The sequence below is a fragment of the Sorex fumeus genome, unplaced genomic scaffold (assembly GCF_029834395.1).
Source record: "Sorex fumeus unplaced genomic scaffold, SorFum_2.1 ptg000408l, whole genome shotgun sequence".
Taxonomy (NCBI): Eukaryota; Metazoa; Chordata; class Mammalia; order Eulipotyphla; family Soricidae; genus Sorex; species Sorex fumeus.
In genome coordinates, this window is record NW_026606463.1 from 17501 (window position 1) to 23259 (window position 5759).

A 5759-nucleotide genomic window follows, 5' to 3' on the forward strand; every position below is an offset into this window, starting at 1 on the left:
GAAAGAGGAGCAGGAAGAGGAAGAAGAGGAAGACGAGGAGGAAGAGGAAGAGGAAGAGGAGGAAGAGGAAGAGGAGGAGGAGGAAGAGGAGGAGGAGGAAGAAGAGGAGGAGGAAGAGGAGGAAGAAGAGGAGGAGGAAGAGGAGGAAGAAGAGGAGGAGGAAGAGGAAGAGGAGAAAGAGAGGAGGAGGAAGAGGTGGAAGAGAAAGAGGATGAAGAGGAAGAGAAGGAGGAAGAGGAAGAGGAAGACGAGGAGGAAGAGGAAAAGGAGGAGAAGGAAGAGGAAGAGGAGGTGGAAGAAGAGGAGAAGGAAGAGGAGGAAGAGAAGGAGGAGGAAGAGGTAGAAGAGAAGGAGGATGAAGAGGAAGAGGATGAAGAGGAAGAGAAGGAGGAAGAGGAAGAGGACACACAACACCCTCGAAGCACGAGCCACAGATGTGATTCCACTGGCCACCCAAGGGCGAGTGTCCCTGGGGGCGGTCACTCAAGCGAGCCCAGGGCTGGACGCCCCCTGCAGAAGAGCAGCCAGGACAGGGCCCAGGGTGAAGGGCGAGACCAGCCGTACCTGTCCAGGGGCAAGACCCCTCCGGCGACGTAGGAGAGGGTGGGGTAGATGTCCATCAGGCTGGTGGGCGCGTCCACCACCTTGCCCGCCTCCAGGACCGAGGGCCACCGGAAGATGCCGGGCACCCGGATGCCGCCTTCCCAGCCCCCCATGCCTCGACCACCTGCAGGCAAGGGGGGAAGACGGACGTGAGTGTCCTGCTTGCTACTCTCAGGGGGAGACACAGAGACAGAGACAGAGACAGAGACAGAGAGAGACAGACAGAGAAGCAGTGTCATTCATTCTCCCGGGGCTACAAAACTACAAGATCTGCTGTTTCTTCTTTTCTTCCTTCTCCTGTTTCTTCTTCCTTGATTCTGCTTCTTCTCCTCCTCCTCCTCCTTCTACTTCTCTTCCTCCTCCTCCGTCTCTTCTTCCTTGTCATCATCATCATCTTTTTTCTTCATCATCTTCGTCATCACTATCTTCTTCTACCTCCACCTCCTCCTCCATTTCTTCTTCTTCTTCTTCTTCTTCTTCTTCTTCTTCTTCTTCTTCTTCTTCTTCTTCTTCTTCTTCTTCTTCTTCTTCTCCTCCTCCTCCTCTTCTTCTTCTTCTCCTCCTCCTTTTCTTCTTCTTCTTCTTCTTCTTCTTCTTCTTCTTCTTCTTCTTCTTCTTCTTCTTCTCCTCCTCCTGCTCTTCCTCCTCCTCCTCCTCTTCTTCTTCTTTCTTCTCATCTTCTCCTCCGTCTCTTCTCCTCCTCCTTCTACTTTTCTTCTGTTATCTTCATCATCATCATTGTCTTCACCACCTATGTCATCATTATCTTCTTTCTCCTCTTCCTCCTCCTCCTCCTCCTCCTCATCTTCTTCTTCTTCTTCTTCTTCTTCTTTTTTTTTTTTTTTTTGCTTTTTAGGTCACACCCAATGATGCTCAGGGGTTCCTCCTGGCTCTGCGCTCAGGAATTACTCTTGGCGGTGCTTGGGGGGAACCCTATGGGATGTTGGAAATCGAACCCGGGTCAGCTGTGTGCAAGGCAAATGCCCTACCCACTGTACTATCGCTCCAACCCGTCTTCTTCTGTCATCTTCGTCATCATTATCTTCTTCTGCCTCTTCCTCCTCCTCCTCCTCCTCCTCCTCCTCCTGTTTTGGCTTTTTTGGGTCCCACCTGGTGATGCTCAGGGGTTACTCCTGGCTCCGCACTCAGGAATCACTCCTGGCGGGGCTCAAGAGACCATGTAGGATGCTGAGGATTGAACCCAGGTTGGCTGTGTGCAAGGCCCACACCCTCCCCTGCTGTACTATCGGTCCAACCCCTGGTCCAGCCTTCTTGAAAAACAAAACAGACTCTTCTCCAAAGATGATTTGGAGGATTTTCACTCCCGTCCGAGCCAACAATTCCTCCTCTGGACGTCATCCCCAAGAGCCCCAAAATCCCACTCAGAAGAGCCCCCTGCAGTGCTCTGGTCATTGAAGAATCCCCTGCAGTCCTTGGTCCATGTCCAATCGTTGTGAATCTGGAAACAAACCAAGTGTCCAAGCACAGACAACTGGATAAAGAAATCCTGGTCGTGGGGCCGAAGTGACATAGCACAGCGGTGAGGGCATTTTACTTGCACGTGGCCGACCCGGGGTTCGATCCCAGCCTCCCATAGGGTCCCCCGAGAACCGCCAGAAGTCATTCCTGAGTGCAGAGCAGGAGGAAACCCGGTGCATCACCAGGTGTGACCCAAAAAGAAAAAAAAATAATAATAAAATTAAAAAAGAAATCCTGGTCGTACTCCACGGAATACACTATGGAATACAACGCAGCCATGAGCAAAGACGAAATCACGCTCTTGGCTGTTCTGTAGATGGAGCTGGAGAGTGTTACGCTGAGTGCACTGCGGTAGAGGAAGAGGCAGAGATGCAGAAGGACCCCCCCCCAACCCACCCACCTGCAGGATGTCCGGAAATATCGCAGGGAAAGAACGAACGACTCCAGGCAAGCGAAACGCAGAGAGAGAGAGAGAGAGAGAGTGAGAGAGAGAGAAAGAGGGGAGAGAGAGAGAGAGAGAGAGAGAGGAAGAGATCAGCAGGAAACGGACCAAGGGTCCCATAAGGTGGTGTTTGTGCAGAGAACGCCCAGACGCCCACCATCCCGGCCATCACCTTTGTAGACTCCATTCCAGCCGCCCAGCTGGACCCCCCTGCCCCGGGCCTCCAGGTGGGCCCCCGTTATCGGAGGTGAAGTACACGAGGGTTGCAGTTACTCAGCTGTTCCTGGTCTAGACGCTGGAGGATCTTTCCTGGCAGGGAAAGACAACAGGAAGACATGGCGGATTTCTGGCTGCCCGAGGGTCACCCATAGAACTGCGGGGTATGATGCAATGGATACTTAAACAGTCTCTTAACGCTGCTTAATATCTAGCAATCAAGGAGGTTTTTCTGGTGTATAAAGTGACTGTCTGCCCTCTTCCCGTCCAATGGGAGAAGCCGCAGGAGGAAGACCTCCCCCCAGGCAGGGAACGGAGATCAATACATATTAATAATTTTATTGACAGATGTCCTGTGACCTTGGGGTAGGATGTTGGGGGGTCTATTTTCTAATTGAGTCACGGTGAGACACACAGTTACAAAGCTGTTCATGGTTGGGTTTCAGTCATACGATGATCCAGCACAACACCCATTCCTCCACCAGGACACAGTTCCCAGCACATAACCCCAAGTTCCCTCCCATCACTGCCCTCTCTAGCCTGTCTCTATGGCAGGACACCTCTCTCTCCCCTCTCTCTCTCTCTCTCTCTCTCTTCCTCTTTTAGGCATTACGGTTTGCAATACAGACCCTGAGAGGCCATCACGTTGGGTTCTTTGTCTACTTTCAGCACACATCTCTCACCCCGAGAAACCCCTCCAACCCTCGCTGACTCAGTGACCCCTTCTCCATCCCAGCCGCCTTCTCTCCCAGCTCATGAGGCAGCTGCCAACCATGGGGCAATCTCCCTGGCCCTTGTGACTAGTGTCCTTGGGTATCCGTCTCCTGTTATGTTATTTTACATTCCAATGAATGCAGTCCTTCTATGTCTGCCCCTCTCTTTCTGACTCAGTTCACTCAGCATGAGACTCCTCATGGCCCAAAAAGGAGAAAATAATAATAATAATAATAAAATAAAATGCATACAAGTAAGTATGATTATAGCACAGCAGGTAGGGCATTTGCCTTGCACGTGACCCCACATTGTCAACCCGAGTTCGATTCCTCCGCCCCTCTCGGAGAGCCCGGCAAGCTACCGAGAGTATCTCGCCCGCACGGCAGAGCCTGGCAAGCTCCCCGTGACGTATTCGAGATGCCAGGACACAGTAACAACAAAGTCTCCAATGGAGACGTTACTGGGCCCGCTCGAGCAAACCGATGAACAACGGGAGGACGGTGGCCGTGACAGTGGCATAATCCTATGTGAAGGATATACTATAATTAGAACATTCTATCATATTGACCTATGTAGGGATATACTATAATATACGATAGACCATAATATAATTAATACAGGATATACGATAAATATATCATTATAGATTGCATTATACATTACATATACATTATATATACATATATTATACATAGTTCATCGATTTGCTCGAGCGGGCCCAGAAACGTCTCCATCGGAGACTTTGTTGTTACTGTGTCTGGCATATCGAATACGTCACGGGGAGCTTGCCAGGCTCTGCCGTGCGGGCGAGATACTCTCGGTAAGCTTGCCGGGCGCTCCGAGAGGGGGCGGAGGAATCGAACCCAGGTCGACCGGGCCAACCACGTGCAAGGCAAACACCCTAACGACTGTGCTATGCATATATATATAATATATAATATATATTTATATTTTATTTGTATAATTGTTTTTATTTTAAATATATAATATTTCTAGTAAAAGGCCCTCCCGTTGATCGTCGATTTGCTCGAGCGGGGCCAGTAACGTCTCCATTGGAGACTTTGTTGTTACTGTGTCTGGCATATCGAATACTCTTGGTAGCTTGCCGGGCTCTCCGAGAGGGGGCGAGGAATCGAACTCGGGTCGCCCATGTTGGCTGCGTGCAAGGCAAACGCCCTACGGCTGTGCTATCGCTCTGCTCGTGGGTACACTAAAGGGTTAACCACAATAAATTTATATATATATATATAAATATACCACAATGCATAGTAACTGTACCAATCTTATAAAAACATGTGCACACACCAGCTATTAAAACTCCACGTAATGCTTATCATGAGGTGTTTAAATTTATTCATACACGATACGACCCACGTAAGTATGTAATAAAACACTTAGCTATAAAAGCGATCGTTCTCCGTAATTAGATAATGACAGACAAGAATACATTGAAATAACCGCGTCATATAAAATTATAGGGCAGTGGGGCTGGAGCGATAGCACAGCGGGGTTGGGCGTTGGTCTTGCACGCAGCCGACCCGGGTGCAATTCCCAGCATCCCATAGGGTCCCCCCCGAGCACCACCAGGAGTGTAATTCCTAAGTGCAGAGCCAGGAGGAACCCCTGAGCCAAACAGGTAGAGTCCTGAAATCACCCCATGGGTGCTCCGTGAGCACTTACCGACCATCCAATCCAATTCCTCCACGCTGTCACCGTAGGGTCCGTATTTGCTGCGCCCCACAAACTTCTCTCGGGTGATGAGCGGGGTCCGGACGTGCAGGAAAGACACAAAGAGGAGAAACGGGCCACGCTTATACCTGCGGGAGGGCAGAGGAGCCCATGAGTTGACCGTCCCGTGGACGAGAAAGCACCTCACACACCGTCTGCGCAGGATGGACCATCCCAATGATGGTCTCCTGCCGGGCTGACCAGCACCAACGTTATCTGGGGTCATGCACGGGCCACACAGGGAACGGGAAGGGTGAAGGAAAGAGCAGAAGAGAATCCGTTGGATGCAGCCGCTCACGGTCGCCTCTGGCACCAGAGAGAAGCTGGCCTACTGACCCGAGGCTCTTGGTCCAGCAGAGGGTGGACTAGGCAGCGGACCGGGATGCGTTCTCACCACGTTCAGGGAGACGCATCCTCCAGCCTGTGTCTGTAAGGAAGGACCACACAGGGGGGCTGGAGCGAGAGCCCAGCGGGGAGGGCGTTGGCCTGGCACTGCGGCCGACCCGGGTTCGATTCCCAGCATCCCGTATGGTCCCCTGAGCACTGCCAGGAGTGATTCCTGAGTGCAGAGCCAGGA

At 51.4% G+C, this 5759-nt stretch overlaps 1 pseudogene; it reads right to left on the minus strand.

Annotated features, from left to right (window-relative positions):
* LOC130019043 (arylsulfatase H-like) overlaps window positions 1-5271 on the minus strand; it is a 10642-nt pseudogene extending 5371 nt beyond the window's left edge.
* Between the last annotated feature and the right edge of the window lie 488 nt (window positions 5272-5759).